The sequence below is a fragment of the Ciconia boyciana genome, chromosome 8 (assembly GCF_034638445.1).
Source record: "Ciconia boyciana chromosome 8, ASM3463844v1, whole genome shotgun sequence".
Classification (NCBI taxonomy): domain Eukaryota; kingdom Metazoa; phylum Chordata; class Aves; order Ciconiiformes; family Ciconiidae; genus Ciconia; species Ciconia boyciana.
This window is the reverse complement of record NC_132941.1, coordinates 55,727,835-55,744,788: the sequence shown is the minus strand read 5'-3', so window position 1 is coordinate 55,744,788 and position 16,954 is coordinate 55,727,835. Positions and strand designations below refer to the sequence as shown.

Genomic DNA, 16,954 nt, shown 5'->3' with positions numbered 1-16,954 from the left:
TGCTTTCAGTTAGCAGGACTAAAATCTTGCCATTTCCTACATTAATGACAGAGTTGTGTCTCAAAATTTAACAGGGCAACTACACTCAGAACTCCTTAACCCTACCAACACGTATACAAATGAAATGCTAGACTTCACATAAGCATCTCTACAGAACTTTCATTTCTACTGCAGATCATTCAAGCTGATGGGGTTACTCATATACATCAAGTTAAGCATGTATGTAAACTTTTGGCGGACAGGAGCATAATTACATATACTACAGAAGAAGCTAAAAATGTTTCAAAAGGTTATTCATATTTTTCAAGCCCCTTTGGTTAAAGGACAAGAGTCATCATCAATTCTAAACTACAGTCAAACAAGCATTCATTGTATCTCAAAAGGAGAGGTTCTTTTAGAGATATTTTTAGCAAAAGGAAATTAGCCAGTTCTGCCAACTACTTCCATTTTCCAATGCTGTTCAAACTGACTTCCTGTCAATATTAATTGACATTAAAACATTTAACTATTATGTGCTGCAGAATTTGGAAAACTGAATAAGACTCTCTCTTGGTGCAGCTTATGAAGGAAAATAAAACTTCTAGAGAAGTTAAGGAAAATAATCTCTTCCTGTTCCAAATATTTTTTTTTTAAAGTAAAATATTTGTAAATAGCTATAAATAACCAGCATCAGAGTTTTGATTCACTCCTCCTGATGTCTGGTGAACATAATCCAGATGTATTTATTTTTTTCTGTCAAACTGTAACTGACGAAACTTCAGAAACACAAACAACTTCAGCCTAAACTGTATCACCTTCCTTAGCTGCCTGGAAAAGAATAACACATCGACCTTGTATATTTTACTGATTTTTTTTTTTTAATATGTATAAGTAATTGAAAAGAGATTTCAGTTACTCTGAACAACAGAACCCAAAACATTTATGCAATAAATGTTTTATGAAAAAACATGTTAATGTAGGAACAATCATGCCTGCGATTCTAGGAATAATACTAATCACCTGCAACTTGGTAATATAAATACTGATGCTTCCTGGTCATTATCTAATACAATATGAGGCTTGAGATAAAGGATTTCACCCAACTGCTATCCAAAGAAGGCTGTAAAAGACTTAACTGTCTCCTACCCACTACTGCAGAGCAACTTTACTACCCCCCCCAAAAAAAAACCCCACTGCCAATATTACTTCACAGCTTAGTAAAGATTTCCCCCCAATTACATCTTTTAATTTTGATTTTATATGAATATACTCTCGAGCAGTTTGCATGCAGCTCTCTAATGAAACGCCACATCAGGCGACTGGCACCAGGGCTGCACCGGGGCCGGGGTGACCAAACCCAGGTGCTGGAGGAGGCGAGCCAGCAGGAACAGCCAAAGCTCACCTCGCTGATGGCATCAAGGTCCCACTGCAAGTCTCACTGCTCCTGCCCTGGAGCAACGGGACTCCTCCAGAAGAGGCTGTCCCTGCATGAGATACTCTCAGCAATCCCTCAGTTCTCAGAGGATGCATTACGTGTCTTGTGACTTGCAAGTGTATGAAAGTTCCCTGTATGTTCACAGATATAGCTTGAAGAAGAAATCATTAATTGAAATGAAATATTCTCCCACTGCTGAAATATTTCCCTCTCGAGTGATGAGGCTAACCAACCGCAGTCTTTTCTGCCAAAGGAACATCATCGTGGCACATCATCATACAAAATGGTCACTTTACAGCTCCACTTAAACACTTACTGGTTCCTGTTCTGTGTTTCAGTAGACAAAACAGGCACTTTAAACCATAAACATTTCTAATATTCTGAGCATGTGATAGCTAAGGCATCATTTTCACTAAAGCCTAATAAATTACACTCAAATAAAACAGAATTTTACTTCTTCTGTAACGTAGCAGGAAACCTACAGGCCTGCATTTGAAAGGAAAATTCCTTACTACATGTATAATTTTACATCATGGAATAGGAATTATTTTTCTCTTCATTCTGTGTTTGTACTAAACTTAACCCAAAGGGCACACACCATGGCTTGGGCTTTTCAACCCAAGTAACAGAAGAGGATTATTCCAAATATTAAACATGTCGAAGAAATAAGGAATCAGCTCATACTTGACATTCCAGAGTAAGCAGACAATGATTCCAGTACATAATAAAAAAGAAAATGTTTTGAGATTGCAAATCTGATCTACGAAGTTCTGATTAGTCAGACCTAAGTGGCTTTTAACAACAAGGCAGAGTTCAAATGCTATTTAGTAATTGCAGCAACACCTCTTCACAAACAAACAACAAACAGAAACAAATCTACCTTCTTAAAAGTATTTACCTTTTACTTAGAATAGCATGGGATATATCAAAAACATTTCATATTCCACTACACCACAAACATGAACACATCAATAAGCAATGGATGAAATTTAAGGTTTAGCCCAAGCGGCTACGACGACTTTCCATTTTCAATACCACATATGCAAAAAAAAGATGGTCACTACTTTCATTTCAAAACCCAAATAGCTTAAGCCAACGAGTCACTTGCAAACAAAGCACATTCTCTCCTACAATTTACTAGCTTCAAACATCTGACCTACAGGGTTTTCATCTGCGTAAGTGCATTTGAGCTTCTGCCGCTGCAGCCACCACAGACCAGCTGGGAGCAAACTGCTGAATCAGTCAGAGGCGGTTGCACGGCTCCTCTAAACACAAAACCTCATTCAGAGGTATGGAGACAGCACGGGAACAACCAGCCATCGCACCGCCATCGATCAAAAACGTCGCCTAATCTATCTCAACAAAAGTAGTGCTCTGAAATACGCTAGCTAGCTACCTTCTCTTCTTTGGGAAGAAAACTCCTTCATTTCAGAGTACAGGATAGTCGATGGCAGCAGCATCGTAATACTGTCATGGTTCTTAGTGCCAGCTGCGATGGCTGGCTCGTTCAACAGAGAAGGCTGACCATTAAATTCATCTCAGTCCTGTAAATGAATGGCCAGCAGATGGTAGTTTACAGACTACCAATCCAGCCTGATTTCAATATATCTGGATGTGACCCCACTTTCCCCCCTAATCCCCGCTCACACTGAGGGAGCAGCTTGTTGCCTCCCTGCAGGCACAGCTGGGCCAGTGAGGAGGCCTGGACCCTGACAGCCCACTAAGCCCTTTAGGATATCTTCATCTGCCAGAGGACTGCAGCCAAGACCATTCCCTGCCTGCTTGCTGCTTCCACGGCTGCAGAACAGCTGAGCATAACCTGATCTCACAAAAAATTCAAACAAAACCTGGAGGTCGAGGGAATGACTGCACAAACATCAGACCAAGGGGACGACGAGACCATTTTTGAAGGCTTGCTTACGCTTTACATGTGGTTTCCTAAATCTGCAGACACATCTGTAACTGTAGGCACCTAATTACAAACCTAGATGCAATTAAAGTTGAAGTTACTATAAATAAGCAAATCAGTTTCAAGAGGTGTTTGGAGGTTGTTGATCGCTTCGTACTTGGAGAACCAGGCATATCTCCAGGACATCCCATCCCAGCTTCCGACACAACCGTGCCCTTCCACGCCAAACGCACAGGCACACGGATGTTACTGCTGATTTTGAAGCTTTCAAATCCATCTTTTCATTCACTGGTCACCAGATTTGCTGCTCTCTGGAAGTACTTCATCACGCTAAATGCCAGGTCACATACCAAAGTCCAGATCTATCCTGACAAAAAGGCTCCACGCTAGCAGACAGAAAGTCACCTATGCCTTAAGTTCCTAGGGGGTAGACGTAATCTTTTGTGCCCTGCCTTTGAACTCATCTAGCAAGTAAAAAAATACGCATTCTGTGATTCATTCTATGCGCTCCAACATTATTTTTTACGAAGCATTTTCTCTTTTTCTCCTTTACAAGAAAAAAATCCACTAGTTTTTGGCCAAGTTATAAAATACCGTTTCATGGTTTTGTAGATAGACTCTAAGAGCAAATACAAAGAATTCTGCTAACTCCATGCAGCAGCTTATTTTAATATGTAAAAAGGTACTTTCTGCATGTGTGGTCCCCCAGCATGTACCTTTTGGGCTGCATGTCTCCGTTTCCACGGTAACTCGTTGTACCAGCAGGCTGTGTAATCCTGCATAATACATGAAATTTGAAAATCCTAACTTGCTAGATGAAGCAAATTTCCCAGTCTTAGTACAGGTCCCAATAGCTAGATATGGCTAAATAAAGTTATTCTAAATGGATATATTAGTCTAAGAAAATCCAGTTCTCATTTTTGTGACTATACAAATTCTGCATCTATAGTGGCACACAACCTTCCACGAGAGCAAGTGCTCCAATCTACCCAATACCCTCCATTGAACAAAGATCACCCTGCTGTAGCAAAAACTTACTTTCCACTATAAAAAAACTTCACCATTACCACCACACAGCACCCAGGCACTACCATTCAGATCCCTCAACAAGTCCTATAAACAAAGGAAGCAGCCTGTCACACACGGCTTTGTTACAAATTTGATAGAAAATGGCATTGGTCCCACCAAAGGTGATGAGGCAAAATTTAAACTAGCATCAAATATTTTTCTTTTATTCATCATTTCCTCTGAGCAATAAAAACCACGTATCAAAACAAAACCAACCAAACAGGAGACAAAACAAGAATGATGGGCAGGAGAGAAAGTAAACACACAAGACAACGATAGAGTAATATATTATCTACTAATTATTTATTATCTACATTATCAACAACTTACATTATGTTGGTCCTACAGAAATTGGGATTTAGCATGTAGTTTGTCCCATCTCAGCCAAATAGGGTAGCATCCTACCCTAGCTTCTACCAGCAACACAGAATTATCCAGCAACAAAGTAAAAATATTGTTTATTGTATCATTTCTCTTTGTTTCTTTGTCTCTGAATTTGATGCAGTAAGTTTGCTTGTCTTCTTCAACATGCTTTTATATAATAATTATGACCATTTTGCAAAGTTCAGTGCTAGATGACTCTCAGTCCCTTGAATCTTCTGACCATAATTAGTGACTGTATAAGTCACAAGATCCCTTTGCAGAGGGTTACGATGCTAGGAGAAAAGCCTATCTGAAAATCAACTTAAAACGTGCTTTTAACACAATTCTGAACATGAAAAGGAGTGACGGCTCTTTACTGTCTATGTTCCAGCAGACAAAGCCACAATAACTACATATGGCAGCTCATCGCTGCACAATATCTGACCGCTATTCAATTTTTTTTTCTAGCTAAGATTATTTGCGGTTCTTGACCTTCAGCTAAGATGAGAAAAGCTTGGATATATTTGTTTTATTGAACACCTAGTTGAAATATAACTAATGTATAGAAAAGGACATATGCAATAACATTTACTTTCCAACTCACATACATGAGTTTGGAAGATACACAGGTGACTGGTAAAGTCCAAAAAAAAAAAAAAACCATATTTACCCACAAGTTTCCAATTACAAATCTCCTCACTTTTAGAAGTCATTAACATATTTTGTATTTAACATGTCCTCTCAGAAAATAAGTATCTCCTTGAACAGATCAGCATTCTTCACAGAGAAAAGATAACAACCATAATTGGAATCAGATTTGCTCCAATTTAAGTGTACATTTCTACTTCATTACAACTAAATTAAAGAAAAAGAAAATTTATTTGAAAACTGCACAATGAGCAGCTGGAATTTTTTTTCTTCAGGACGGCATATTTTTCCAAAAGTTTACATTATATATTGAAAAATTACAGTAAAGCAAAACAAATTTAGAATACTCCAAGTGAAAAATAAAGATCTACACATCTTCCCCCATTACTGCTTAACCAATGTTTTTCTAGTGAGGTTTTTTGGTTGGTTTTGTACTCTGACCCTTTCAGATAAATGCATTTTACCTGACGAAAGCAAACTGATTCAGGCCAAGTTAGAATATAGATAGAACGAGACTACAAAGAAACCACTGTGTTTCAGATAACTGGATATAAGTTACAGTACTCTCATCTCTTTTTTCCAGCAAACATTTCCCTAAACATGATGTGATGAACCACTTCTGCCTTCCAAGTATTCTTATTCAGATGCAAGACCTACAAACTGCCAAAGAGAAACGATGTTTTTCCTGTAGTATGTGTGTCCACTCCAGCTAGATTCTCATTATTAACCGCTACATGTGTTTCTAAGGTTAATTGCATTCTGCCTACCCAGATTTTCCCTGCAGTTTCAACTGGATTTTGCATTATTCCCTCGCTGTCCTTACCCTCTTGTGCTGCATTGCTGCACATGGTTAAACAGCTTCCATGTTCCACCAGACAGACCACCGTCCTGCACCACTGATGGAAACGATGCTCAACCACAGCTGGAGAAGCCAAAGCAACTTAGAAGTACCTTGGGGAACTTTGTAAATTAACGGCACCACAGAAATGTGGGCTCATTATACACCTTGATAAGGTGATGAAAAATAAAACTGCTCCCAAGCCTTTTTCAAAGCTTTCAACTGTTTTCCCCCAAGAGCAAAACAGAATTAAACATAATGACATAAAGCAGTGAAATATTATTTAAGCAAATAGATGCATACTATAGGTCATTCAGGTAGCACTGTATACAGCTACATACAGCCAATGCTCTGTGGCAAAGGATTCTTCAATCACGTTGAACTTTTTTAGGCCTCACTCCTCAAAGGTGATGTTTACCAGCAGCTGCCTGCCAACCCTTGGGGGTTTTGGGGGTTGGGGAGAGGGGCCTTGAGGGGACATGAGAACAGAGCGAAAAGGTAAGATAATGTATTTGGTTCAGCTGTTTATTAGACTGAAAGCTGGTAAAAGCACGTTGCTTTGTTCATGTGGAAGGTAATCTTAACACTGATTTTGTAAGAACTATGGCATTTTTGTTTTAGATTAGGGACTTCAAATCTATTAAGAAGATGTCTGGTGCTACAATGAATTTCACCACATATTCACTCATGGCCACTTTGAAACCTCTAATAAGAAAACTGTGAGGAATTCCTCTGGCAACAAAGAGCCGAGCATTTCATAAACCCTGAGCCTGTTTCACCTCCTTGACTCCTACACGCCAACTTCTTTTGATATAAGGCATTCCCACAGAGCAAGTCAAATGCACAGTGGCTGAACAGGCCTTTCCTATCTGGCTGAGACACCCTCCTACCGTCCTCCCCACCTTCCATGGGGTCACAGCGGCCACGCAGAGGAGAAAAGCTCCTGCCTGGAGCACAGGCAAGCTGAGAAATACAGGGAAGGGAGAAACAGGCTGGAGCTGGAACAAGAACGGGGATGGGAGGCTGGCGAGCATGGGTGGTGGGCAAAAAGCAGCTGGTAAGAAACTCCACGTAAGAGAATATCACAGATATAAAAATACTAAGAGAGTAATCAGTCAACAAACACCACTCCTGCTCCTACACACTGCATGGAGAAGGGGTCTTAAAGAAGGCAAAGTATGTAGTAATTAGAGATTTATTAAACACGTTCTGACAAGCATGGTCACCTAAAGCACTAGAAGACATCTCATTCACACCTGTCTAATTTTGACTGCTTTATACTGCAAATTTAATTTTCATAACTTCTTAGAGTATTTTTATTTAGTTTTTACATGGTTTTTTCCCCCCATCAACATTTAGTACATTAGCATTACAAAAAAAACACAGATGACAACATTTGCATTTCTTGCAAGTTCATCCACATTCTTACGGATTCTAGTGATGATCCCAGAGATTTCTTTCCCAGGATAGAAGATACAACTGAAACAAACATGGAAGAGAAAGCAAGTTCTGTTCACCTTCCTATGAAGAACAACCTAAAGTCCAGACCTGCCACAAATACCCTGCATGCTCATTCCTGCTGTTGAGGAACCTTAACCACGCAACATCTTAAGCTCCAGCCTGACACCCAAAAGACTCCAAACAGCACTGAATACTATTCTGCTCGTAACTAGGAGCCTGATTAAAAGACTATTTCACATATACTAACAATTCTGGAAAATGCATGATAAATTGGGTATCTTCACAGGAACAAGATGTTTTCCTTCAAAAGAAAAAAAAAAGAAAAAAAAAAAAAAAGAAAACCACTGTGATCCCTTCCAAGCAGATTCTTCAAAATCTGTTCAGATGAGGCTTTTTTTTTTTTTCCTAAAAAAACAAAAGGTCTTCAATGACATTTTTACTAGAAATAGTGAAAAACATGATTTCTGCTTGCCAAAAACCAACTGGATGATATACTCTTTAGCATGCTTGAAAGGCTTGTGTATTGTAAAAGTAGAAAGTAGCAGCAACATTAATCTGAAAAAGTCATAGAAAAAATTTAGACACACAAACTGAATTAAACAACACTGTACAAATATCATGCAATAATAAGCCTTTTACCTCATCCCTTTCTAATAAATGAAATAAGATAATGGAAATCTGAAAAAAAATTATGAAAAAGGAGGCTAGCTTAAAGCTACATGAAAGTCCATACCACTACCCTAGCAAAACAAAAACAAATTGTACTGTATGCCTATTTATGATGAATGACATTCTTGCACCTTATTGCCCTTCGTTTTAGACAAAAAAAGAGATGTCATTTATAAACGTCTAAGTAATTCAGCATGAAATCATCCGATCTGTTTGTGAGCACTTAAAAGTTATTGTAAGACAAATTACTAAGAACAGTGCAACCTTTACACTAGCTCAGGCACAACATAGTGCCTCACCAGACCTGCTGGTTTCCACATACTTGTACCTTCCAAAATCTGTACGTATTAAAAAAATGGACCAAAGGACTGCCCTAGACAGTGCGAGCTGAGAACACGTGATTCACTGCATTCGGATTGCCTGCCTCAGCTCCTCTCTGACTTACACAGAGGTGAGGACTGCTCTCAGCTCCTCGCAGCACGTTCCTGTACCGCACCCGTCCTTCACCGCACAGCTCGCCAAAGTGATGAAGCCTGGATTTTCCCTTTGATGCACAGGGCAGGAGATGAGTATTTCAACCACCTAAGTGACATTCACACAAGTAGTACAGGTTGAAGTAATCCAGATTAAAAGAGAATTAGCCCTTTTCAAAACAAGTGTAATCCAAAAAGTATTAGATGTACGCAGAAAGCACTCAGAAAAGGTATACAGGCTTACAAACTGACTAGAAGGACTGAACAAATTTTAGTATGACAATATGCTCCAGAACAGTATGTTCAAAATCAAGGTACTATATTTATATACAAACACTATGAGGATACAAGGAGAATATCTGAGGAAGTGAGAAAAGAGCTCCTGAACAGAAAGAAAAAGAAGAAACTGAAACACTGGAGAGGTACATGAACCTCTAAAAATAAATAAATAAAAATTAGTTTAACAAGGCAGTTGATTAACTAATTTTAACAAATACTTGCTACATATTTGTTCCTTTTTTACTCAACCATTCCCAAAATAGTGGGAAAGGAAGGAAAAAAAAACCACCACAGAATGACAGTTGCAAGGAAAACAGAAAGGAACAGAAAGGGAACTTGAGCACAGGTACAGGTAGAAGACAGACAACAACCACCAGCATCTACCTGAAGTGAGAGCAGAATTACCGGGTAGGGACTGCAAGGAACTATAAGTCTGACAAAGCATAGGAATAACGACCAGAGAGCAGTAGAGGATAGACAGGCAACACATCAGAACTAGAGAAGACGTAGGGAGTAGGACCTAAACTGGTCTGTCCCCTGCAATGGGACGTGGCCAACACCACCTTGCCAGCATACGCCCCCTTTGCAGCAGGGCACAACATGCCAGTGCTGTATTCCTCCATCCTGTCCCAAGCCTTTCTCCAGCCCTCCCCTTGCTGCAAGGCAAGAAACAGACAAATTACATCAAGTCTTTTATTCCTGTGTGGGGCTGAAGGATTAGCATGTGTCTGATGAAACCTTCTCCTCCCTACCAGCCTCCAGCTCCTGTGATTCTTGGACATAAGGTTGTGCAAATGGGGGCAGCTTCTCTCCCCCACAATTCCTCCTTCCTCCCCTTCTTACATTTTCTGACAATAATTCTTCAAACGGAAGGTGGAGAAGAATCTGCAACTTGAAGAGCTGAATATCGCTTGTCTGTATCACACCAATTCCTACCAAAACAAAAGCTTTCGTAATTCTTACGCAGACAGTGAGTAACATAACTGGTCTAACAATTGTCAGTATTGGCTTAGTATTAAAGTATCATTAAATGCTATAAACATGCATTTTAAATTTCTTTTTTTTTTAAATGAAGATACACTTAAAATCACATTATATTAAATCAGCATCCTATGGGGATCAAATTCAGACATGATGCAAACAAGGAAATTTTAATTTAAAATTATTCTTGCTGGCTAAGGCTAAATTTGATCTGTGGTTGTGAGGACCACCAGTTGGAAGCATGACAGAGAAAGAGGTTTTAAACAGCCTCTGTTGTTTGACACATTGTGCACTGTTCTCTAACTCCCTCATGTCAGATCTGTGCAGATGATACCATTTCACTGCTCACTCCTCTCACAACCAACCTCTGGCCTATTTTACAGAGCAAGTAACATTACCACTAAATCCAGGCCAGATGATCCCTGCCATAGTCAGGCTCATTACTGCAGGCTGTATTCAGCATACTTGATCTTATGCAGTACCATCTCTTCCCTACTTCTAGCATTTATTAGTAAACTATCATTTTAATTCAAGAGCTCTTCATCTCTCCCCAGAAGAATGTGGTATCTTCAAGGGATGCTTTTGTGGGTCCACTTCCTCTCTTATATTTACAATCACACCATAATTCTGTAGGAATCTGCTAGAAAATCAATTGTCTCCTCCATCCTTTGGCCATGGTCCTAGTATGTCCAGCAAGCTGGATGAGGCTACAAAGTGGCACCTAAGAAAAAGTTCAGTGCTTGAAGTATTTGTTGCTCAAATTGCCCTTCCACCCCTCCTTCAGAAAAAGGAAGCAAATCATTGCCCTGCAAGGCAATTTTGGCCTGTGGACTGCTACCAAGCTATGCTGCCCTGCCTCCTCCAACATAATATTCATGCTTGTATATACAATATATGAAGCTGCTAACAGGGATACAAAAGCTTGAACGTTAAATAGAAATAAAAATCTCTAGAATGCAACAGAACTTACTAATGTTCACCACTTAGTGGATGATATTTTTCCATGTGAATGAGAGCAAGGCAGCAAAGAAATGCAAGATATCCATAAAAATAACTTCAGCAGAAATGAAACCGAAAAACTATCATTTTTAAAACTAAGCTTAAAGGACTTGGGGTTTTGTTTGAGAACAAGCCTTACAGAGTTCATGTGACCATAAATCAGACTTCGGATATCTGCACGTGGCACCACAAACGCAGTATTTTCACTGTCTGGGAGAGACCAGAAAAAGCAAGAAGGAAATGGCTGTTTCATTCTCCCCACTGCATTAGATCAGCAAAAAGAAAACCTAGCATCTATGAAAGAGAAAAGCATCAGTTAATTAGAGTTTGATCTTTCTCTGAATTTGGAATTCAGTTATCATCTGTCAGCAACCAATTTAATTTCTACTACAAATCCAGTATACTGTAAAATTGGAACTGTTACAGACCCCTAGGGCAAAGGAAGATCCCTACAGGCTGCACCTATTTGGGTTTTCCCTCTGGGATCAGAAATAATTGCGAATAGTAATTGCATTTGATCACTATTTTGGGATCTGTATTCATATACCAATAAACAGTTCCCAAACACAGGCACAGAACTAGGGAGCAACTCTCAAAAAAAAAAAGGCAACTCAATCAGCAGTGAAATTAAATTATTTTTCAACAAATCATTATTTAATGTAGTGCTAAAGTAAAATGAGAATGTAAAATTTCACTATTTCAGCTGACACAGTGCTTTTATCTCATACAAGAAGATTCAAAAACTTGCACATGTCCTTACATTCAAAAAACAAGCATGAAGCCAACAGAGGACACCTGAATCTTTCCACTAAAGAAACTATGGTAGGAAGACCAGCTGTTCACCATAGGTATCTCAAGAAAAACATTAAAGTTTGAGATTACTGCAAGAAAATACGAACATGGTTGGTTAAGTGGGTTTTTTTGAGCCGTTAAACTGAAATTTAACTATTAAGAAGCTAGCAACTAAAATGTCTTCATAGGAGAACTAACACAAACACTTTAACAAGAAGTAGCAGCTAAACCCATACCCCTACATCAACCCAGCATCTCCTGGATTTTCCTTTTAAATAGTTTTTCAAACACTGAATCAACAGAATACTGCTTAGCTTAAGGGATACATCAAGCCCAAAGAAAATAATTTCCCTAAACACAGAGGAAAAAAAAAAATTCTGCAAGACCATTACAATGAGCATGCTTAAGTCTTGAAGTCTTATTTAAAATAAATAAAAAATAAAAGAGAGATAAAACAGCAAATCTAAACTGAGCTGAAAAAAATACCATCTGTTTTGCAGTTAAAATTTCTTCCTCACCTATATTATCACCAGGAGCTCTCAGTTTGTTATTTCTTATTTCTAGATATTGTTTCAAATATTAAGAGACTTGCATAAAAGCCACATTACTTCTTCAAGAACCACTACATGCCATCAGAAATACCAAAATAAAGCTGGGAGTGATCCATAAGTGAATTTGGTGAACTTCACAAACAGTGCAAAGGAAGCCCCCCCACTTTTTTATTTTATATATATGTGTGTATATATATATATATATATATATATGTATCTCACTTGTAATTGTACCATTACAATGGCGTCAGCATATCAGAACACCTCATACTGAAAAGGGAACCTCACAGGCAAATTAAAAGCTTGACTTAAAAGAACCAAATGCCTTGCACTGGCTAATTAGTCTGCTCTGTGATCACATGTTTAAGCTTGCATATCAGAAAAACTCATTTGACTTTGTCACTGCTTTTCAAGCTGGGATATTTTATTTACATTAGGCTGTAAGCACTAGGCAGTGCTAAAAGCTGCATATTAATAATAATCAAAACCAAACAGCACTCTCAGAAGTGAAGTGCCCATGGTCACGTTAGATGAAGGAAAAGGACCAGTCCCCCCCATCTGACTGATAACACAACTTACAGTGCTCGCTAGCTGGTAATCAGAGTTTTGGCAGCAAGGAAAATCAGAATCAAAATTAATCCTAAGCGTTGGGGTTCTGGAATTAACATCTCTATAATGGATCAATGTAAACCTCATATTAGAGCAGCCACCTGAAAAGTGGTCAAAAACTGGGTGAAAAGTAACATTTCCAGCATTAATTCTATTCTATTCATCAAGTTCTGCCCATTTACTTTTGGTAACTGAAAAGCAGCACGCGTTTGTACTGGATGAATATATACACACACCTGCAGTACGTATGGAAGAGCCATCCAAATACAACCCCACAAATGTAAACTTGTTAACTAGTTCCTTAGTCTCTCATTTAGTTCATAAACCAAGTTATACAACACTGAATTTATATAAATATCATAATTAAAATAGATAGCCAAGGCTGTCACCCATCTCATCCTCCGCTGCTTGAGAAAGTTGCTTAGACAGGAAAGAAAACTTACTCTTGATGGGAGACAAGGGTCTGAGCAGTCATTTTATACTCTGTGCTTAAACAGGACCTGAAATTCAGTCCATGCGCCTTTACAGCCACACACAACCCATGCAGAACTCTTTCCGCAGCTCATCATCTTTTGCTCGTCATCTCCAAACATGACAAACAAGTCATGGATTTGTCATTGAAAAAGTGCAAGAGAAAAGTTCAAACCATTATTAAACTCCGATTTAGAAAAAGCATTAGATAACAAATCAGCAGCGTTTTGAAAGTAGCACTCACATACAAACTTTCCATGCTCCTTCCCTCTACTTTTGTTTGAAAACGTTATATCTCCAGATAGATTCACGAACAGAAAATAGTCAAACACTCCAGCACACCAGTTACTTGGCAGTATAACTCAAGTTACCCCAGGATAAGGGAACACAGACAAGCAGTTGCAATGAGTAGCTTTCATTCTCTACACACCATTTTACCTTGCGTTAACTTCCTTCTGTGTCACAAAATAAGAAATTTACAGCAAAGATTACAGAAACTTATTCTGGAGCATTTCTTTTTGTTGGAACTCTGTGTCGTGTATTTTCACTGTTAATTAAGGGTCTTCATAGCTGAAGAAGGACCGAAAATGACATTGTAATAGCACACGATGGAAAAAATCAGTAGATGCAGCTCTAGAGCATACTTTTAGATAACCATGGTATACAACTGATCAGTTTATCTTAAATATTTTTGAAAGACAGCCAACAAGCTGGCCCAAAGAATCAACGGTGTGCAAACTGTGAGTGTTCCTGCTAACGCGAAGCAGGTTTAAGTAGCTTCAGTAGACACTGGAAGTCACAGGAGTGAAAGCTGTGACAAACACAGATTTCTCGTTCCAAGACTTTCCATGTTGAGAATAACGCATAAACATTTGCCTAAAGGGAATGAAGTTATATGTCCATAGTTTATATACACCGTTAGCTTTGAAACTAAGATGACAGCAGCATTCTTTTAGTATTACTAATACAGATGATCATTAAAGAAACGAGAGGTCACACACAGACTACAACCACTTCAGGATCCTTTCAGGCAATGTGACTACTTGTTACCATACCGCATGTTCAAAGATCTAACATGCTACTCTGCGTGGCTTTCATTACCCATAAAAATTTCACAGCACTAACCATTTCACACCCGTTTGCCTCGCTCCACCTTTGCTTGTCTGGAAGGAGCAAAGAGTTCAGGGTTGGGATCTACATCTGCTCCTTACTCATGGGGAGCTTGGCGCGGGTCACCTGGCCAGGCGGGCTCTCCAAGGCCCATGCTGGAACTGGGTTTCAGCTCCCACCACCTCACAGCAGGGAAGGCAGAGCAATCCCATTGCCATTGCTGCTGTTAGAAATCTTCCCTGTAATTTCTGTGCATTAGTTTCTCTAATGCAAAAGGGATAGTGCATATCATGTAAAAAGGCCAGAAGGTTAATTCAAAGCTATAAAAGGCTACAAGGTCTTTTTGATACTGTAACAGCAAGTTTAGAAATGACTTTGATTTTCTCAGGGCTTTTGAAGCAGAACACTTCAGTAACAACAAACGTACATCTTGAGATATGCGAGCAGCTGCTCCAGAAGAGAAAAACTAGTTCCTTATTCTCCTCTCTTTCTCTTTTATTTTTACACAACCTGATTTCAAGAAAAATGTTTAGGTTTTAGTTACCACAGGAGGGCAGGAGCATGTAATGCTAGTGCCGACTTCTTCTTAGAGAGAGCAGAACAAACAGTGGGAGCTGGAACGCAGAAAGAGCTAAGTCAGAGACCCAGAGCGTGATGAAAATTCAGTCATACCAGCAGAGTTAACTGCTTGTTAATGAAGGCGTATGCATCCCATCTGCTGGCTACAGAAGAGCTGGAACGGTTTCAAAAACATTCCAAGACAGACATACCATCAAATATATGATGTGAACGTGTGATCCATACTCAAAAGTTTACCCTACTGATTTCGGCAGGACCGAGTATAGACACAGACACACACGGGCACTGAGGCTGCAGGATACAAACCACGTCCTTGTCACACATTAACTGTCACTGCCCGTTGAGAACAGAAGTCTTTCCAGTGTAATTTGTTTATTCATTAATTCTGATTTCAGGAGAAAGTTCTGGCTTGCACCCAACAGCTAATTGGTTCAATAAACAGCATCTCAGTTTAGAAGAAGAAAACATGATGCTACAGTGAGAGCATGTAACCGAAACCTCGATATCTGTTTGGGTATGACTTAGGGCTTCTCACAAGAGCTGGATTGCAAAGAGCCAGTTTTAAAAGACAAGACAGTATACAGTTTAAATGCAAGAAATAACTACCAACATTTCTCTGAAGGCTTTTTATGGGGAAGAGAGAAGAGAAATTACTACTGTAAAAATGTGCCTAATGATGACCTAAAACCTAAATTTATGGATGAAGTCATGGGAAAAAAAAAAAAATCAGGTTGTTGTATTTATTATGTGAATTACAACTCACGGCTATAACATTTAAACTTTTGTTTCCTTCCTAACTAGGCTTGCCACACATGATATGCTATCAAGAAAGCTGCCAAACAATTGTTCGAATATTCCAAAAAGCAAATATGTAGCCCACCATGAAAAACAAATATGATAACCTGAAATCTGCCATCATCTGCACACTGTTCAAGAGTTCAAAAGAGTTAGAGAGACTTATGAGAACAAAATTTGCTGCACAAAGACAAGTTCGCAGGTATTAATTCATGTTATTTACTAACATAAATTTCCCTTTTCATGAAAAGAAATAATCTAAAATCTTAAATTCAATATAACTCATGTAACTGCCAGTATTATAAAATGTGCTTTAATAAGAAATATTTTAGGTTTTGCAAATACTGTACAATAGCCATTAGATTTTAAAACCTGTTAGAAAAGTAATCGTCGCAGATTTAGTATGTTAAACAAGAACATGTGAACTGGGGCTTCATTTAACCCATCCATCCCTTCAATAAGAAAATTGTGCAAATCACTCCAAATTATGCATATTTTATAGGATTTTTCTTGGCTTTAAACCCTTTGATTGTACAATCATTTCTCTATAAGAAACATTTGAGAGAGTCATATACTCTAAGTGCTATGTCAGAAGAAACAGCAAAATGGGTTTTCATAATAAGCCCTTCATATTCCGCTATGATCAGCATTTTGCAGGACTACATAGATGGATTCTCTGGTAGCCCTTCACTTCCTTGTTTAGGAGATCACTTTTTTGCACTATTTCTTTTTATAAAGATCTATTTTTGACTGCTGTGGACTTTCGTTTACATATTAAGCCACCTGATGCCTCCAGGAGCCATATAGTTTGCTAGTGAAGTCATTTTCTCTCTGCTACACATAGTGACTCCATGTAACTAAACGCTTCTGAACAGGACTTGGCATTTATGGAAATCTGAAGACGATTCCTCTCTGCACGGTTATCCCTTAGAATTAAAAGAAACG

The 16,954-nt window shown here is 38.7% G+C and overlaps 1 protein-coding gene across 2 annotated transcripts in view; it reads right to left on the bottom strand.

Annotated features, from left to right (window-relative positions):
- Window positions 1–16,954, bottom strand: part of SHOC2 (SHOC2 leucine rich repeat scaffold protein) — a 73,020-nt gene that overhangs the window by 48,767 nt on the left and 7,299 nt on the right. The gene's annotated exons all lie outside the window — the stretch shown is intronic.